Here is a 21607-nt window from a genome sequence, read left to right as displayed (position 1 = left end):
ATGACAATATAGTAAAATACTACTGTAATAATAAAAAACATGTATTCAAAGGAGTTATAAGATATAATTGTTGAAATATATTGTACATGTTACAGTGTGTTAGAAACTGTTTATTAAATGTTTATATACTGCTTATAAATACTAAATAGGATGTTTTAAAGTGAAGTGTTTGCTGCAGCTTCTTGTATTTCAGTAACGTCTCTGCCAGTAAATTTAGCTAACTGTTTCTTGGATGGCATTAATTGTATTTAATTTACTGACAATTAATTTAAAACAAATTAAGACAGGGCAACAAAAACAGCTGTGACAAATGATAAAAACAGGTAGACCAGCACACCCACTTGTACAAAGAAAGTAAGCTAGTACAGACCTAACATCATCATGCTAGCGGTAAAGTTAATGTTAGCTTAACTGAATGTTGACTTACAGTTGGCTGCCTTAGGTTATCTGTACGAATGAGTGCAGGATTAACAGCTGTCAACCATCTAAATTTTCTAAATCCTATTAATATTTGATAAAGGAATATTTTAGTATCAATGTTATCTGACATTTTAGCTAAACCCAGACAGTGAATAGCGTTTTATTGAAGTGAGGAGAGATGCAGAGACATGGGCAGTGTATGTGTGTGTGTGTGGGTGTGTTTGTAAGTGTCGTTGCAGTCTGTTATTAACAAATGAGTACCTCCACAACCTGTAACCCATGGTAACTGTGCACATAGATTGTGTCCACTGTAGCCTCAGTTTATAAGACATAAAAATTCAAAATGCAAAATGAAAATTAGACTAAAATTTTGCTGATGAAAACTAGACATCTTTAGTTTTGTTGACTAAAGCTGGGCTAAAACTAATAATTAAATGAGTAGAATTATAAACTATATGTTTTTGTTGAAAAAACATATCAAAATCAGTTGTCAAAATTAACATTGTATCCAGACAAAGAGAAGGGATACATGCACATAAAAGCTTTGGTAAGGTACTGCAACTACTACACAAAGTCAACAAGATGAATTGTGAAATCATTTTAAATACTTCCTTATAATGGGTGGCAAAGTCTTCATAGTGTTAATACAGTCCTAACAATTGCTGATCAATATGGAGGAAGATGGGCTTCATTCATCTTTAAATGCATATCAGTAGTAGAAAAACCATCACTGCATATGCAAATTACCATGTCTTTGATATTGAAATTCAAAAAGACCAGTGTAGTCTTACATGTTGTACTGTATGCGGATTTATTAATTTATGCTGTTTCGGTTATGAATAGATACACAGTAATATCCTTTTTAAGTAGATAACACCACATCAGCATTCACCGGTTGCTAGGAGGAAAGTATAGTGACTGGTGGAAGCAAAGTGAAGACTCCCTGGTTGTGAGGTGGATTTAGGTCTCCAGGGACATCCAAAGCCTCGGGTCATAGGCTGATGAAACCATACTCTAATAGTGATAGTCTTGTAGTGTGTAGGTACAGTATGTGTTCAGCAATTTTAAAACCAGCATAAAAGGAAATGTAAGAATTATCACAGCAATTAATTTTCTCTAAAAATGTTATATTTTAGAAAATGCTGGCATTAGTTGAGTCAGTTACCAGATAAATAGATACATGATCAAGGTCGTTCTTTCCTTTTTTGTATTTAAAGTGCAGATTTTAGAGCCGTCAAGTAGTATTTTCCACTCAAATTGAGTCATGCTAACAGAAACGTAAGTATGGCAGGTGATGGAAACCAAGTTGCATGAATGGTCTGTGTTCACTGGGAAAGTCGTGTATCTGGTGGCTTCACTCCCTCTCACAAACAGGATAAAGCATCCTCGTCCAACTTCCTTAAAAGAGAAAATATGAAGGACATCTGCGCAGGTTTGCTGCAGGCTAATTACAGGGTATTTTTGCTCTCATCATTTGTTTCCTTTGGACACGCCGACACGCTGTATCTCTCCAAGGCCACCTGTACTGATGGATGCTATTTGCATTTATTACGCTCATTATTTGCGTGATTGTGGTAGCACGTGAGCTGGAGATATTCAACACCTGCGACTGCTCAAACAGTGTGAGAGAGGGGGGGGGACAAAGCAGAAGCTGCAGGGGCTTGTCAGTTATTAGCCTGGTTCTGGCTGAGAATGAAAATGAAGCAAATGAGACATAGTTCTGTTGTCACAAACCATGTTGATAACCAGCTGCTCTAATCCTCAGTTCAGTTCACTGGTGATTCTGCATTTTGCTTATCCAGTCTCTAAAAAAATCATCATACAATAGTTCTTCATCGAGGGAAAACAACTGACTTTTGGAAAGTAGGACAGTCAACAGATGAGCAGCAGCTACAGTATGTCCTTCCCCCAGGTAAGGAGGAGCTGACAGTGATAGTATTGATTATCACTGAGCTTACCTAGCTTCTCTCTGTGATGGGGTGATTGCTATCCTGTGTGCTAATGTAGCGCTCCAGTCTGTACGGTGTCCTTGGACTCTATTGTCATTACATGCTGTGTACTGTATATGCTGTGCATGATGTTTTGACCCAGATAAGAAGAAACAATTACTGCTCGCATAATTGTTGGTAAAAATAAATAGTAAGTCAGTCTATGTGCCATTTCAGTCTATGTAAAAGGTCAGTTCACACAAATCACTAAATAAATAAATATATAAACAAATCCACATTTTCTCATTTACCAATGGTGGTATCTTACATGCAGACAGTTTTAGTTTTAGTTTCTAAATTTAAATCTAATTTCTTCCTCCACCCCAATACAATGTAATTGAATGAATGTACTGTGGTGCTCATAGCATTGGAAAAATACATTACAATTATACAAATACATTACAATATATACAATTCAACAGCAACATGACATTACTCTGGATAACCCACAGTCCTCACTGTTTTCTCTAAGAGAAAACTCCTGTTGCAAATAAGTAACTGCCATTTCTTTTGCAGTTAAAGGGTGATTTTTCCACTTGCATTTGATTATTTTGCTTCAACATCCAGCATTATGAGGAGCTCCATGGTGGTTAAGTGTTTAACACTGTTGCTTAACAACAAGAAGGTCCTGGCTTCAAATCAGACCTGTCTGTGGACTGTGAGATGTTTCATCTGGGAGCTTCATTTGGCTCCAACACTCAAAAGACAGGATTTTTACTGTATGTTCATTGGAGACTCTAAATTGCCCATAGATGGGAATATGAATGTGTTTGTCCGTCTTGAGCTGTGTCCCAGGTCAGGGGCTGCATCTTTCAAAGGACGCTATGCTGAGATTCACTCAATTTCATAAAACTCTATGTACCAATAAGAATGATGAAGGGGATAGTTGTCTCACCATTAGAAGTGCAACAAAACTAACAGGAGAGTAAGGGGTCTAACTAGGCAATGTAAGTGAAAGCACCTGTGGTTGGACTGTGGGTGTGTAGTGGATTTAAGCTGTACATGTCTCCCTTTATTCAGCTAAATCCCTGTCAAATCAGGCTTTATACAGTACAATACAATATAAAATGTACTGCAGACGCTGATAGAAACACTGGTCATTTTCTAGGCTTTGGTGCTGTTATCTTAATAGTTATGTTACAGCAGCTGTGTTACCGTCTCAAGATTGAAGTCATAATAGTTTAATTTGGTTGATGGTTTAATTTAATATTTGACAGGCAGCGCCTTTAAATTATTCAATTATGCCAGTGAGTGAAAAATACCAATATAGCCCTTCTTACTGTCTTATTTACAGGATAATATTTTCACATTATAGAGAGACACCTGAGACAGCAGTGAGAGCTGAACTACATGAGCCAGACTCCTGTGGGGTGTGGTGACAACAGGAGCATGATGAGATTGAGGCACCCCTGACTGTGCAGAGAGAGACAAGCACACACACACACACACACACAGATACCCCAACCTCCCACCGCACACAGACAGTGAAAATCCTATTTGTCACAGAATTGTGTGGGGGCTTTAATTAATAAGGCTTGTGCTGGTAGAAAATTGAATTAGATGATTACAGTAAACAATGTGGCGGTAATTCCAGGAATTTAAATGGTGTTTGAGCGCCCAGTATATCGCCAACTACATTCATTTCGGATAAAAACACTGTTGCCAGTTTTGATATATTACCAGTTAAACCTGTCCAGACTCAAGTAGAAACATGTTCTGATTCTTTCTGTGATGTCTTTTGCATGATAGTATTATCCTTTCTTTGCCCCCATACATGCACAGCAACAATACATCGATGCACACACACGCCCAAAGTGTCATCTCCCAACATGTGTTTGCTGTATCTCTGTTCTGCTTGCCTCAGCAGCGTGAGTTTTCAAGGAGACACACCCCAGCCCCCTCCACAGAGAACGTGTCCCCCCACTCTAGCTGTAAGGCAAACTTCTTGTTTTGCTACGCATCACAATGGCACCATGCCCTCATTTTTCCAGCCAGCTTTCCTCTGCGGAACGATGTACGAACATGTACAGTCTGAGCAGAAATACTCCCTCCTTCCACATGGGAATCCCTCAGTTACAGTGACTAATGTGTTGTTGCTGTCTGCACTGGGAATACTGACAAATATAGTGCAGTCAAAAAAGTGATATACTGCAACAGTTAAATAAAGTTAACTGTATATATCAGAAGGGGAGCTTATATCCCAAATGATTCTGTTTAAGGTAAGCTATATGTCTTCATTAATCACTGCAGACCTCTGCAGCACTATATGAAGAATATGTATAATAATCCTCATGGACCTGAGTCTTATTGTGTGTTTATTTCACTTTAGCTGGGAGTTACAGTTCTGGATAGGTCTAGTCAGACCTCTGACTAGTTTTGTAAATTCTAATTTAGCCCAATTATAATCCAAGTATTTAGATTAAGAGAGTAAGAGGAAATTTACACATCATTAAATTGAAACGAGTTTCACACAACCTAGTTCCTAAATAGAGATAAATAGCTACTGAATAGTTGCTGTCGCGTTTCTGACTGACAACAGACAAAACTAATATTAGCATTGCTAATATATGACCTGTTTAGAGTGAAGAGTAAGAGATAATGGCTAATATGGTTGACACATTTGATGGAACACTTGCTGTTGCTGTTTAATAATGCTGTAAACTGGGAACATAATAACAACCTGAAATTACAAAACATTATGCCAATGATGTTTTGCTAAATGACCTGGTAACATCTGCAAGGTTAGCATAATTGGATGTTTCCCACTATTTCTAAACAGTTTGAATACTACTAGCCTGCTGAAAGACATGCAATTCTCTTTAATGTATAATATTACCAGCATTTACATGTAATTGACAGTCAAGTTTAATATATTATTTGACCCCTAAAACTGTAATTTTGGGAAATCATTCTAAAGTTTGTGATGCTACAGTGATTTAGTAAATCACTTTAAACAAGACTTAATGCACAAACTTAGTGATGAATTGTATAACCCAGTATCCGGCTGTCTCACCACTGTGTACACAACTGTGCTGTTGTTTTGTCACCAGTTATATGGAAATCTATCAGCTGACATGTTTCAGTAGATATCATTCATTCCTCTGCCGTGTCATTACTAAATGGCATGTCACTGTGCCTCCATTTTTTTATGCAAAGGTCACCTCAATTGGCATTCTGAGGCAGAAGGACTATTGAAGATTGGAAATTAAATCCCCATCACCATGAGAGAAATCTGTTTCCACAGAAGGGACCAAACAGGGCTGAGACAGGCCTATGAAAAGTTCGTTTGAATTATAGATTGCAGTCATTTCTGTTGCATTTTTCACCATGATTGTTTTTAGTTTTCCTGGAACTGTGTAAAGGTTAATTGTATAATTAAGTCGCTGTTGCTTTTGCTTTTGTCTGCATGTCACCAGAGAACCCAGATTATGTGGAAATATTGGATTGTTGTTCCATTTCAAGTAAATTTAAGAAAACATTGCACATAAAAGACAGAGTATAAAACACATTTTAAAATTCATGAAAATAGCATTTGTTACAGTAGGATAAATTTCAAGTTTAACAATTATCATGTTTTCTCAAGACATGTTTTTGAGAACAGATGTGATAATTCTAGGGTGTTTTTTTTTTTTCATCTCAGTCCCTCGCTGAAAGCTGTGCTCCTTTCCAAGGCGTCTGCTGCAGACACAGAAGTGTCTTTGTGACATTTTCTCATGTCTCCTCCCCCTCCATCCATCATTTACTAACATGAATTGCATGTGACCAGGCAGGTGTTGGAGAGCAGACCGGCATTCCTCCACAGTCTCAATCATAGCCTGGAATACTGGAGTCACAAGGCTCAGCCACTTTTCCCAGCCCCAGAATAAAGCCTTAACACCACAGCTTAGACTGGTCCCATTCTCTTCCATTTAGTCCAAGGTCACAGTCCCATAGCAAGGGTCAAGGTGATAGGCTGGCAGCCGCCTGCCTCATGCATATGGATGACAGACGCTCCATCTGCTCCGTTGCAGAATGCAAATACACAAGCCTCTTTCTCTGCTCTCTTTTTCTGCCTCAAAGGGCAACCCTGCCAGACCTTACATGGCATCAGTTCCACTTGTTGGTCGCAGAGTGACGATTTATGCTAAACCATAATAGAAATGCAAGTCATCGCTGCACAAAGTCCCCAATCCAACCCCCTGCTTCACCACAGCCGATACTCACACTTTCCTGTTTGATAACATTTATTGACATGTCTGCAAAATTAAAGCTGGATCACATCATTCTGTTGTTGCTATTACCACATTCATTTTGGATAAGGACTGTATTGTTCAGTAATGGATTGCTATCTCTCATGGCAGGAAAAGTCATGTTTTTCTATACCTTCACATACTGTATTCCAAAAACAAGTAATTTTGAGTTTTAAAAGTTTTGAACACTGTTGCATAACGATTCATTTTGGGGTTTTTTTTTTTACCAAAGTAGAGACACGATACACAATTGTGCTCTCTAGGGAATGCCCTGCTCCACACTTGCACAGTTATACACATTACCATTTGGAAGCTGCCCAGTATAACCACAGGCTGAACTGTTTTCCAGTGAGCAGCTGCACTGGATTAGCTGAAAGTGTAGTGCCTTGTGCACCTTAGATGTCCTTTCAATGGTTAGCATTGAAAAACTATGACTTCAAATAAGTATATGAATTTCAAGAAAGTCAGTGATGAAGAAGAGTTTTATATTCCGTGAAGAAATAAAAGGGTAGCCCTCTGTTGTTTTACTAATTCTCAACATGACCTCATGAAGACACCTTTAGAGGATAAGAGGATAACGGCAGTCCCGACATGGACCTATAGATTTCATCCAATTGTATGTAATAAGGCTGTTTTGTTCATTCAAAATATATGAGCACGGTGAACACAGTGAGCAGAAGGTTTGCAGTGGCAATAGCTTTGCTAGATGTGTAATACTGAAAAGGAGAAGACTTTCCTCAGCTTGCTTAATGTTGTCTTCACCATCAACAATCTCCATCACCATCAGAAACTTGTGACAGCCAAAGCTGGCTAATCACAGTTCTTGTGGTGCCCATATGGTGTCTCCATAGATGTTGTATCCTCAATGTGTTTTTACAGTTTTGGTGAGGCGCACGTCAGCCACTGTGTACAGTGTAACCCCAACTAAGAATCTAGCTTCACTCACATCTTTGGTGCTCTTATGCTGTTGTGACAACAAATGCATTTTCGATTTCTGCAGACGTCATTGAGCATGTTTTGCTTTTTTCAGGATACTGAAGGAATAAAGCACTTTATAGTGGCCAGGTTCTTAATAAATTCATTGCTCTTTTGTTTCTTTTCATGGGATTTTTGATAGTCATTAAAGGCTAAAATAACACCAGCCTTATTCTTTGAGTCTGCACACAGAACTCAGCCACAGACAGCTGCACAGAGCTGCACACACACACATTTAAAACGAGTGCATTAAAACTAAAAGGAAACAAAGCAGGACAATTTAACAGAGCGGCAAACAATAGAAAGAGATAAGACTCAACATAAAGAGGAGTTGTTCTACATTGGTAGAAAAGGCTAAAATGTGGACAAATTAATACAGTAACAATACAGTTGAAAAAAAAAAGCCACAATATCAAAGGAAAAGATCAGTGCAACCAAATTTTACCTTTTAGCTCTCCTGCTCCTACTTGGTGATTCCTTTGTTATCCAATTACATAATTACAATATTAAGATGCCCTTTAAGGATTCAATTACAGCTCATTAACTATTAATAATATACTTAAAGTCGTTGTCATGCCTATTTAACTGCTCTATGTAATCAGAGCAATGTCAGTGGATCAGTATTAATATTCACCATGAGTATGGGTTATATAGCTGTCCTAGCTGTCCTCTGATTCTTCGTAGATTCAATTGTCAGAAGGTCATCTGTTCTATAAACATATAGACAATGCATAGACAATAAAAAAGAGCAAGAAAGAGAGATGGTGTTGTTTTGAAAGCAGTATGACTTTGTTGTTAGTCAAGACCATGTTTAATGGCCTTTTGGGTGCAGGAGCCAATCAAAACTGTGACCCTGGTGAGATCTCATGCTGTTAGCCAGGCTGCTACTTGGTAGAGGGACTCTATGTTTGATCCCCATGAGGTCTGCCTTTAAGCTCCTTCTGTCTGAAGTGCCAGTCATGGGAGGGGGCTGAACATATACACAATCCTCTTTTGCAAATGTCACTCTGATGTGTTTAAAAGAGCTGCATTGTGCTCTGCCCACCGAGGACCAGCAGGTGTAATCACTTTTGTGTAGCATTTACAGCCTGCTTAATGGTAGCAGGCTTTTGCTATTCATCTAGTACAATATGCAACATCAGACCTTATTGGATGGCTCCCTGGTAGCTCACAATGGCTGAGCACGCTTTGCTGTTTTCATATTAGAGCCAGTGAATGGAGGAGGGTTTTTTTTTTTTGCTTTGTTTTGGTGGGTGCTGGTGGGGAGGGGTACAGACACACAGTCATAAGAATGGATTCTTCAGTGGTATTTTGGCATTAATGATTCTGTCTTGTCTTTTCTAAGAAACTTTCATCAAAGCAGCAATTCAGTAATGGCCATGTCTAAATAAAAAACTACCAGTGGAGGAGATAATAACTCCAGCAGTCTGCAGTTGGGAATAGGCTCAGGACAGTCAGATCCAGGCCCAGAGAAGGACAAAAACCCCTAGGGTACGGATATATAGAGGCAGAGGAGAAGATAATGTGTCCTTTCCCTTTAGTTGTACAGACGTACTGTCAGTGCAACTCTGTGTGGCCTTGAGAATGAGAAAATGTCACTTTGCCACTTTGACTTACTGAGACAGAAAGTTTGAAAGTTAACAGTTTACTGATTACACGCTTTATGTTGCAAGCATGACTACAGCATTTTATGTATATAAGTATGCTATGTGGGAAAACCAATTTGATCTGCCCACTTTCAATCACTAATTAAAACTGCACTAATCAATATTTTTATAGCAAATGATAAAAGGACTGTGTGTAATATTGAAGGTGTTTCATATAATGACGAACTCACTTGTCACACAACTCTGCAGCTCCCTTTAGGTTTACAGAGTGTATTAACCATTATTTAGGTTTTACAGCCTGCAACTTTACTGTTTCGGTTCTATGGATTAATGACAACCTGACAACTCTAAATCTGTCTTTTACAGTAGTAAGTCATATCCAGGTTTCTTTATACTTTATACTAGTAGATGCTGTATAACACTATGATTCACATTACAGATATTCTACAGATGATTGAGCTTTAACTGAGGTACATCAGGCTTGAAATCAAGATTCAAAATGTACTGCTTTTACTGGATCACAGTAATAATCCTTCATTTTCTTTAAAACAATGTACACTTGGTGTGCCAAAAGTGACAGCATACAATAATGTCAAACAAAGTTTATCTTATTTGTTTACAGCTTGAGTATTAGCAGACATAATATCACACTGATCAGATTATATGGATTAAGGGCCTTTTTGCATGACATTTGGCCACCAAAGAGGATTTGCACTCAGTAAATTGTGATTTAAATACCCACAACTGCATTTAAGCTTCAACAGACCTTTTTTTGTTCCAAATACAATAATACACACACATTTGAATAAACAGGTATACCTCTAGCTTTGGAGATTGGAGTTTGCAGAAGAAATCTGCAAGTTTTTTTAGAAGAAACTCCAGAATGCAAAGCAAATCAAACTGAAAAGACCAGAAGACACAGAAAACATGGAAAAAAAAGATATTTTGACTAAGAACACTAGGAGCTGGGAACAGTTCCTTGTGGGAAATTTTCATCTTTAAACCAGCGGCTCTGTCCAAGGTGCTGAAATCACCTCAGCGCTCTTGGGCTCCTGCAATGTGATTGTGGATCTTAGAAGCAATTCCTGCCAGAGTGTCCCAGGAAATGGACCATCCATTCACACATCGGTTTCACTCCCGACGATACCCTGCAGGTGCTCAGTGATCACAGGAGGATATTCACTGCTGTGTGTATAAAGAGATGGGGCTGAAGCAGAGACGGCAAGAGCAGATTATCAGTTAGCTTTTGATCTGCCTTTTGGGCTCCATGTGGGAATATATGAATTTCATTGCTACATTCTCCACCACTCGATTTCCCCGCCGTGAATCCATCCATTTGAGTGAACAGCTGACCTCTCTCTCAAGCTTGACACATCTTCGCTGCTCTGTGGGCAATGGCTGGAGAGCATCCCATGGAGAGCTCATGTTTGGTTACTAGGCAGATGTTATTAATATTTAAAGACAACATTCTTGTGCATGTTGTGGTGTAAATTCACTTCTTCAGTGGTGCAAAGGCTGTGCGCTCTCTTGGGGTAAGATGGGAGACTACTCCGGATGCGGATTGTTCCTCTGCCATTGTCACACACAGTTGACAGAGTACAGAGAAACCCTCTTACTATGTGTTTGCTTATTCATATTCCAAAGCCCACAAACCTCAAGCAGATACAGAAATGTACGCTTCAGCTTTTGGGGGCATGTTTGCCATAGTTTTTTGTATGTATGTTATCCGGAAGACAGAATTAGTATTTACAGGTAGGTTCGGTTGGGTGAAGGAAGTGACGGAATAATGAAACACCTCTAAAATCTGTTACATATGGAGAAGTCTGCTACATGGTAAGGAAAGGAGGTGAAAAAAATGGACAAAAAAGAACAAGTGAGAAAGTGATCAGGCTCTCTAACCAATATGAAGCTACCAGATCTGCCCAGCAACCACAGTTCCATCAGCTGACTAACTGTGAGCTTGGAAAGCTCTGGATGGATCCTCCTTTTGACCTTCTCACCCTGAACCTGTAATGCCATTGTCCATGTTGCTGGTATAAGCCATGTTGCTGTGTTAGAGCTGGGATGTGGAGGGTGTATTGTATTTCAGACTGTTAGTCATATCACTTGTGTGAAAGAGGACAGTAGGAGGACTCATTTCCAGGACATGCCATGCATGCATCTTGGGTGTTGATTACTGACTGCAAAGAAATGCAACATAAGCAGATATAGATCATTAAATAACCTCCAATGTGTCAGAGAAGCAAAACATACACACACACACACACACACACACACACCTGATATAACAGATTTTCACAAAGAAAAGGTTGGATGTGGACTTTTAATAGATCATTTACTGATTACAGCACCATGGTATCAGAGTGTATTCAAGTACATACTACTGCTGCTATATTTGAAAGTCTTAAACATTCAGTGGCTTCTGTGATAAAATTAGTTATACTTAATGTAACCTGACGGAGCCATATACAGAACTCTGAAACTATGTTCAGCTCAAAAAAGGTCCCAGGGTGCATTGTTGTTTTCATAATGAGACTGTCCAGTTAGTTAGCTGCAGAAAAATAACATGACATGTGGCATGGTTTATTATGTGATTCTTCAAGTAATCTTTTTTTTAATTTTTTTTTTAAATTTAGTTCAGTCTACAGGGCTTTTCTAAAAAGAGATTTTAAAAAAAAAACATTCTCAACCAATCAATTGAGATGTCAATTAATGGTAAAGGTTGTACTTTTTTACCAACACTGAACATTGCCATGAAATACTGAATGGTAACTGCTGCCTGTATGATAAATCTAATGCTATTCCACTGTTAATTTGTTGGAATTATTATATGATTATATGACTTATATGAATGTTTATAATTTTTGCGTATTTTTAGATGTATTTAACAAAAATACAGTCAGTAATTAGATAAATCTAGGGTGATAATGCTAATATTGGTAATAATTATTTAACAAAGTAAAAATTTCAGCACAATAACATTTGTGGAAATTGAGCACTACAGTCTGATCACTGGGGTTGTGCAACTTCTTCCCAAAGGGGGGGTCCATCACATATAGTAAGAGGCTCATTGAGAAAACAAGTTTTCAGGATCTTGTTTAATGATTATGATGTATGTAAAATGTTTTATTCTCAAGTTTTACACATTGCTTTTGTCTGTCAAAAGCTATGTATAATTAAGAAATGTCTTTTTTTCCACTTTAATGGAGGAACGTTCAATGTATTTAATGGAGTACACATTCAACAATGTGCACATTTACTCACATCACAGTTGTTTGGTAGAGGCTCATAACTGGAAAAACTGTGCGGCCAGTTGAAAAATGAAATCATTATTTTTTGTTAATGCACAAAGGAAGTAAGAAATGCATTTTTTTCATTCCTTTTTTTCTGGGTGGGACCCTTAAATGGTTAATCAACCTCTATTACAGAAGGTGATGGATTACTAACAGGAGTTGAAAGTAAAACTCGACAGCAGCATATCTGTGATTTGCACCGGCACAGCCTCAGGTAACAGATTAGAGGACAAATTGGTCCCTGCATCCTTTAGTGGCTCTCTGCCGTCTGCGCTCGGCAACGCTCCGTCTCACTCACTCACTCTGTCCTCTGAAAATTGAATCAAATCAAAAAAGAAATACTTTCACCAGTCAGGGAGGGTGCATTTTAACCTCTGCGTTGGTGCATTATGAAGGAGAAATCCATGCTAAGCAGAAAAGCAGACAGTTGAATAAGCCCTGAGAGGAAAGTTTGCCTTCCCTAAGGAAATAGCAACATGAGCTCTGAGACCAACCGGAGATAAACAGAGTAGAGAGAGTGGGGGGAGAAAGGCAGAGCTGGGTAGCAGATGAAGAGATCATCATCTTCAGAAAGAAGGCATGAGGCAGATGTTAATAAAAGATTTCAGCCTCTGGAACATAGTTTGTGTAAGGTTAGCCACTCACAGCCTACTGGGTAAAATGCAAGCACAGGGTGAGGGCTAAAAACTCTAAATATTTCACACTGTTTTTACTTTTTCAGTTGGACGTGACTTTGGCTGGCATGTCCCCTTTTTTTGTCCAGTGAGACACACTAAATGAGAGTTGGAAGTGTGGTACGCTGAGGCTCCGGCCAGCCAGCGAGCAAGCGTCTCCGTCTGCTCCTGCCTCCTCCCAGCAGCATCACTTGGCTTGTGCTCAGCTGACTGTCAGTTGTCCTGACAGCCTGACCTCCCGGAGGCTCGCCAGCCAAATGCCACGTCACATTGGGCTCGGCTTCGCCCTGGTCTGGCCCTCAATCATTTTCACACCCACATCCACCTCTAACACCCCCCCACCACCCCCTCCACTTGACGCTACCTGATAATAAGACCCATTTGTTTGTTTCTCTCTATTTATAGCTCTCTCTGCTTCTGCGGTGTAGGTTGGGAAGACTTGCTTGTTGCTGTAGTGCTGGTGAATGGAAGTGCTAATATTACAGTACTGGGAGATAATCCATATTTGTTATCTGTCTTGAACCGAGAACTTGAACAATTGCATTGTTATTACACAGGCTAATTTCAGTGATATTTCAGTTTAGCTCTAAATTGCCGTAAAACAAAACGATCATTTGATTGCACCTGGCAGTCATGAGAGCAAAAACTTTCTGTCTATTCGAGGATTTGTCCTCCTGAGAGATTAAAGGTGGCTGGAGACACTCGGAGCACAAAATGAGCCTGTTGCTGGCACTCAGGGCCTCTTTTGAAGTTGGTTATGTTATCTAAAGCTTAGCATGCACAGTGTCTCATCCTGTGAGGAGATGACAAGGCCTGATAAACCACAGTGTTTACTGCACAAGTTAACAGAGAGAATCAATAGCAGCACTCGATACCTTGAATACTGAATGGCTGTGAATTAAAGCAAGAGTGTATCACCACCTGGGGTGTTGGGCAGGAGGGGAGAGATGATATAAATTGTCATAATATACTGACAAGAAAAAAAACTGAGGCTTTTCCAAATGAAAATTAATTCACTCATATCCTGTCATCCTCTCTGGCTCTGGATCAGGCAGGTCACTTTGTCACATATTTAAACATAGATCCAGAGATGACAGAGACAAGATGGACAGATTTCTGCCCAGACATGATGCTTCAACTGCATCAGATGAGGGCACACACATTGTTAGTTCAGCCATGCCCCTCACACCAGCACGCCTGATTATCACCAGTGATAAAAAAAGAGACAAAACTGACATTTAACAGCTAACTGACCAGTTGTGCGACCAAGACTGCGTGTCTAAACACTGGCTATAGCTACAGTATATTGAATAAGATTCTTACTTTCACAGTGTTTTGAGATAACACCATGAAGTACGCGTGAGTTGTGAGTATAAGATGATACAACTCTGTACAGATATCTTTGGACGATCCATGTACCCACAAAACCTGGATTTTAATGGCTACACTCCGGTCAGTGTCACTGTATCAACCATCCATCTTTCCAAAAATGATGAGGAAAAGGTGCTGCTCCTGTGCCACCAGCTCTAACTCTGCAGCAACACCTTTGCCTGCAGCAGCCTCACTGCCAGAACTGATCTCCATCTGACGCATTGTTTGGGCCTTTACGCATAAATTATGTTTTTGAAAAAGAAAAAAATATTGCTCAGAGTTCTAATCAAGTACAGGCCATGGCAGCTCAGCGTGAATCATGTGACAACAACAGTGAAAAAAAAAAGATTTGCTGTTGTTGTTGCCACACTGCCAGGCTGAGAAGACTAATGGCATTATTTTGCATCATGAATATATCCTGTCAAATATTTTGCATGAGTTAAGACAAAACAAAAGAGCGAGAACATGTTGAAGCATAAACACACCATACTGCACAGGCTGACTGACAGATTGCTGTTGTTAGCCGGACATAATGCTTCCCTTCGAAACCTGAATTCAAACAAGGGCAACTTTTTAGAGCTTCATCAGGCCGAGCAAGTGATGGTGCGAACACCGTGTCTGTCTATGTGTCAGGGCCTCTTAGAAACTGCCTGCTCATAAACCAATGCAGAGATATTCTCTGGCGCTCTTGTTAAGCAGATTCTTGTCATCCCAGGCATGAAATTCTCAAGAGAATCAGATTAAACAACAGGAAGATTTCCAAGTGAAAAAATATGAAGTTATATTAGGTGGACCTCCAGATATGGCTACAAAAAGCTGCATAGCCTCTGTGCAAAACTCAAAAACCTGGTGTCATCGTAATTTTCCATGATTTGAAAAAGAGAGGGAAGTTATGAAGCAGTTCCGTTTTCACTCCTTTACTCTCCAGTACTGCTTCACTGCCACAGGTGAGTAACTGTTTGTGTGCTGTCCATGCTGCTGAAAACAGGCTGCTGATACACTTTTAGTCTGCAAACATGAAGAAGTCCTGAAATTCCAAAATCTAATCTGATCGATAACCAAAACAAAAAGTGAACCTCTTTCAGGGGAGACTGTCATGCAAATTAGCTGCACCCAAACTGTTTACCACTATGCCATGGAAAAAATGCTGTTGTGACTTGAGTTGAAGAATCAAACTTGCTATAAAAGCATTGGTAATGAGTGGGAGTGCCATCACTTCTGGCTATATGCTTTAGGCTTCAAAGTTAATTGTGTAATGAAGACGCAATGTTCAATAGCACAGTTCTTGCCTCTCATTGGCTGCGGAGACTTGACTCGCTGGAACAGAATGCTCTCAAAAAGAGATGAAGCATATTTTAGAAATCTCTGCAAAAATTATCATTGCATAGTGAATCAATCAAACTGAGATCCTTTTGATATATGACCCCTACAGTTCCATTTATTGCTTTAAGTAAGACCGTGTATGTCAGGGATAGTAGTAGGAGATGGTCCCAAATGCAGGACGTAGGAGCAACAGGAACTGAAGAATAACTCTTTATTCAGGATATGCAGGTAAAACTAAACTAAACCAAACAGAACAAGACAAAACAGAGGATCCAACAAAAGTGAACTGAAAACTAGGACTTAAATACAAACTAAATCGATGAGGGGCTGAGGTGAATGTGGAACGGAAGAACAGGAAAAGAGTTGATCGGCTGAGGAAGACACAGGGAGCAGGGCAGGGTTAACGAAGATGATGCAGGGCAGGTGTGGAGGGAAAGCGAGGAGAGAAAAGCAGAACAGAGACACAGGAGCAAAAACCCAGAGCTGCAGAAAACCAAGAAACTAGAAAACACAATCCTCATAATAATCAACTGACATACATAAACCCATCCAAGAAAACACATGAATACAACCTAAACACACAGGCACACCACAACCTGCAAACTCTCTTATCGACAATCTCATGATGATGCGCTCCTCAATCATGGCGCACAGAAAATCTACAGAAACAAATGCTAGACTCCTCAGTCACATTTCACAACCAGTGCGAAAGAAAACTTCAATATCCTGTACATGGGCCTTCTTCCACTCAGTCCAGTATAACAAACAGGGAAGAAGTCTGAGGGCATTTGCCAGACTGGTGTACCTTCACTTTTGTACAGCATGGTACTGAAAAAAAGTCCTTAGACATGCAGACAACCTGATGTGACCTTCTACTTTTATCAAATGAATCGTACCCTTCTTGCTCTGACAGGGCCAGAGCAGGCCATCTGTCTTCATCTCTCTATGGAAGAGGACCAGAGAGGAGGTGTACAGATAAGAGCTTTTCTCCCCACTTTGCCTCCTACCCACCCACCGTTCTCTTCACCTCACCAAGGAAGGCTTTGATGGTAGACGCTCTTGCTCAGCCTGCAGTATATACCTCCTGGTAGACAGCTTTAATGGTTTCGCTTTGAAAATCAACCCAGCAAAGCGCTTGTGCAGTTCCCTGCGCTATGTTCTTAGATGCCGTCTACCTGCGTGGCATCATAATTACCATCGCACTAACGTGTCACATGAGCAAGTTACAGAGTTGGAATAAGAATGGTGAGCACATGCACTCATTTATCTTTTAAGTTCTTTTCAAATGTCTCAAATCGACAATGTGTGTGAAATTAGTTCCTGAAATGAGTGTTTGTAGTTGCCTCCTGCTCTCAAGATTTCAAGAACATACGGCTCTCTCATGTGAAGGAGTGCATTAACATGGTGGTGCTTCAAAGTGAAGGATACTCATGGAGCAAATTGATTCTAGAGGACAGTGCATGCAGCTTTCCAACAGGGCTGCACCGAGAAAAGCAGCAATTCACCAAGAAAGATCTGTTTTTTTTTTTCTCTACAAAAAAACACCACAAATGTTTCTAATAAATTTCCCCACAGTTGATATGATGCTCATGCTACATGCTCAAAAATGGGATGTTCATTGGCAGGTAGGTTTGAGGGGAGGATTACATTTTGAGGCTGTGGACTGGAGAGTAATTATTCATTCAGGGCCTCCACTTTAACCCCTTCGCATCTCATTTTGCTCCGCTGCAGTTGCCATGCACTTTGGGACGTGGCAACAGGCCTGAGCAGGAGCAGTCGCAGCACGTTCAGCTTATGTGCGTATGGCAACAGTGGGTTTATAATCTCTTTGTCTCGCCGCAACCGTGAGCAAATGGATTCTTCTAAATCGTGCTAATGCTTCACTGATGTCATCATACATGGTCGCACAAATGCTAATGGAGCCAGGATGCTTTTCAGCCTGAGCGCCGGTTTAATGTGATCCTGTATTCAGCTGAATTTATATTTAAAGGTCACTGCATGATATTACTTACTCTGACGGCCTGCGCATAATTTTTTCTTGTGGGTTCTTGCGTGTGATAATGCTGTTGTCTCATTATTCCATGTGTAAAATAACTGACTGGTGTGAATATGGCATTAATTAGGAATGTCACATGTAGCCTTTAACAAGGTGATGGTGATGTTTTTTCATTGATTTGGACTTCTAACAGGAAGAAGACATTGGTAGACTCCATACTCCAGTATTAAATATTTAGGAGAAACTACTTTGTTAGCCAATGAAATCTGAAGGCAGAGAACTTATTACTATTAGTATTAATGTTAAAATTAAAGTATCAGTCATCCTTGACGAAATCTCTCCTGTGCAAGTCCAAATCTCACTTTGTAAATATAAATATTAAAGCTGCACTAATTAATATTTTTTATATTAATAATGGAGAAAAATACCATATGTATGTGAATGGGGTTACTTGTAGCGATGAAATCAGAGAGTATTATCACATGACACTGCAGTTTCCCATTTTAGTATCTTTGAGTGTGTTGTTTTGATTTCCAAAAATTTCCAAATTTCCAAAAGTCCCACTGCTTTTATAATGTTTTTTTGGCAATAGCAGGCAGCTTTTTTCAGCCAAAAAGCTCTGATAAACCGAGCACCAAACAGCAGACACAGTTAGCAACTAGCTGATGAACATAATTGAGCATTTAGCAAATAAAAAGCCAGATACTTTTCTCAGGAGTTGGTGGAGACCAAAAACAGAGCCAAAAGGAGAATGAATGCCAGAAACACGATCTGGCCACTATCCGCTGGTGTAAATATGCACAATCCACAACTCAACTTTGTAAGTTGATAATATGACAATGTTGTCTTTTACAGCTACTTGCACTGCCTACAAGAAACCAAATAAATCAATTAATAAAATTAAGTTGTTAAACACCAAGTGGAAAAGGACAATGTATTCCTTAATACTGATCAGCTCTCCAAGAGGATAACAAAGGGAAAAAAAACTGAAATTAAGAAAGTGAGAAAATTGATACCAAAACATACCAAACTCACTGTTTCTTCTATTGATGTCACCTCAAGTAATGTGTAACTAGATGAACAAATTACAAGATTGCAGCATCAGATTATTTTAACAGTCCATTATCCAATTGTTGCTTTAAAAAAAAGGCATGTGTTTCAAGAAAGTTTCAAGAAATGAGTGACTGAAAAGTTTTGTAGAGCAAGCAAATGTCAACAATCATAATCAAGAACCCGAAGGGAAAAATTGGAAAAATAAGCCAATTTGGAATAATAAGAGACTCAAATGAGAAACAAAGGTCAGCTAGCTTTTTTGAACTTTTTGTGAATGGTTCCTGTTAAAATTAACTAAAAAAAATCCTCAGGATTTTAATAACCAAATCCTGTTTTCATTCCTAAGATCCAGAAATAGGAAAAGGCATGTGTGACACCTGACACTCTATCTCTCACTAATAAAAAGCAACTACTACTGTTATTACTAAAATAATAATGAAATAAGATAAAATAAATAAAATAAAATACTCATAGATCACAGAGGTAGACTTTAAAGTTCCCTTTGTGCTGTTTTAGTGACTGATAGTCTATATTGTCCTCAAGGTTTGAGGAGAGGCTCAGGGGAGAGATTTTTTTCAGCAGTAATGCCATGTACCACCCCCACCATCTCCCCACCCACACATCCCCCCCTTCGCCCCATGCCCCGCCGCCCTCTCCTGCCTTTGTTCTCATCACAACAAGCCCGGAGCAGATGGTGCTCTGCTTTGCTTGGCCGACAGTGACAGACAGGCGCTCTTAGCCAATAGCCTGCTGGTGAATCAGCTGACTGGTCTGGACAGCGCCAGGTGTTTTTATCATTTTTCTTCTCCATCCGTAGGAGGAGCGGCGGCGGCGACAGAGCGGAGGAATATCGGGGTTGCAGCAGGTTGGAGATCTCTCTGCAGACCGCACCATGCCTCTCTCCGAGGCGCCCTGGGACTGATCGGATACACAAGCGACACATCGCAGTAAACAGCCGCCAGATGAACCCATAGGATAAAGGAATATGTGTTATTACGCTGTTTGATGAGAGCGTTCACTTGGCACAATAACATTGATCTTATTTATTGTTATGTAGCTATTGACGCGTATATTTGGATAAAGGAGCTGTGCGCTTGGGAACATCGGACTGGAATGCCAACAAGGTGAGACCCCTCAGGAAAGGAAAGACATGGTTTCTACAGCTGTTGTCTGTTAGTTTTTTAAGGTGCATTTTATTACTAAAGATATGTTTTTAGTGATATGATCAGCAACTACAGCGCCTAAGCGTGTGGTAAAACGTTATCAGTAGTAGAATATGTTTTTATGCGTAAAATCATACATACTTTGTGAGTCTGTTTCCATTCATAACATATTTTCCTGCAAGGGCGATGCAATGAGTTAGGATATATTTCGGATGCAGACACTCAAGGGCATAATCTAATTTTTCATAAACCCAGTCTGGGTCTTGCCAGTCACTTAAGCCTTTGAATCTGATTTGAACTGATATGAGAACAGTTCACCTTACAGTATGTATGATCAAATGTATCAACCTTATACAATGCGTCAAATGATATTCCAGAGAAAACAAACTTTGATCTCCTTGCGGTACTTGCGGTGCCAGCAGGAGCTGCGTGCGCAACGTTGTGTAAATGTGATTTGCATATTAATGTTAAAGTAGCCTATGTCTGCAGATGTCTCGATTCCTCCGCTCTAAGCAAAAAGTCGCGGAGTCTTCCTCAGGCAAAGACAAGGCCCTCTCTAAAAGATGCTGTGGTGAGAATGGGGTTGCATTGGCAGGGGGTCTATTGTGGTTCAGAAACGCTGCTTCTGTCGCTGCAGCTGTTGCGCTTTTGTGATGGGGGACTGCTGACTTGCATCACTCAACTTTAGGGAGAGGAACATAGTCTACTGTTAGAAGATTGAAGTGATTTGTGTAATGTTTGACACCGCGGGGGTTTGCTCAGCCAGTTCAGTTTCTGCCCACAGGACTCTATTTATGGCCCCTGTGTCAAAAAAACAAAGTGCTGAGAGTCATCTTTTCTCTGCGGACCTCTGGGTCAAATAAAAGTGAGTGTTGCTTCAGCAGGTTTATAATGATACAAACACAAAAAGTATTCAATTAAACACAAAACAGTCTCATCATGTGTTATTGCTTCTTATAATAAAGACTTTCTTTAGATTTGGGCCAAAATGTTGTTGCTTTTCCAATCCTGGACATCTTATATTGGCACAAAAGCTGTTTTATTCTCGCAAACTTTGCCTTCTTTGCTGCTGTGATGCTGTTTTTCTCAGTGAGCAGAAGGCTAAATCATTTTTCAAACTGAGTGAACAGAATCAGGCAGGATCACCTGATTGATTCCTTTTTTTCTTCCTCCCCCAGGGGGGCATCCTGTCTCACATGGTCAAGATGTCTACTTTTTTAACTTGATCATGAGAATCAAGTTTTTTTTTTTTTACTTGAGTGTGACAAAGGCCTGCTAATAGCGCGTGTGTGTTGCAGGCAGGCGTCTGTGTGTGTGTGTGTGTGCATGTGTGTGTGTGTGGTTGGGGGGGGGGGGGGTTGTTAGGAGACAGCAGGGCTCATGGGAGGAGGTAAAGGGCTTCACACCCCCCACCACCAACATTAAGGTCCCAAGGGTATAGTGCAGGGTGAAGAGGGGGGAGCTGGGTTATTGAGCTCAAGCCTCTGCCATTCTTCCTATAAGAAGGGCTATAGG

At 39.9% G+C, this 21607-nt stretch overlaps 1 protein-coding gene across 2 annotated transcripts in view; it reads left to right on the top strand.

The window, feature by feature from the left end:
* The first annotated feature begins 2163 nt into the window (after positions 1-2163).
* Positions 2164-21607, top strand: part of lrrn1 (leucine rich repeat neuronal 1) — a 30860-nt gene continuing 11416 nt past the window's right edge. The window contains exons 1-2 of one of the 2 annotated variants that reach the window (XM_067588271.1): positions 2164-2332; positions 19747-20053. The gene's annotated coding sequence lies outside the window, so the exon portion shown is untranslated. Of the gene's footprint in view, positions 2333-19625; positions 20054-21607 lie in introns of those variants that run through there. The other variant, XM_067588272.1, reaches the window with a different exon arrangement.

The sequence above is a fragment of the Thunnus thynnus genome, chromosome 4 (assembly GCF_963924715.1).
Source record: "Thunnus thynnus chromosome 4, fThuThy2.1, whole genome shotgun sequence".
NCBI classification, from domain to species: Eukaryota; Metazoa; Chordata; class Actinopteri; order Scombriformes; family Scombridae; genus Thunnus; species Thunnus thynnus.
The sequence above is the reverse complement of the archived record's forward strand: the minus strand, read 5'-3'. Positions and strand labels throughout refer to the sequence as shown.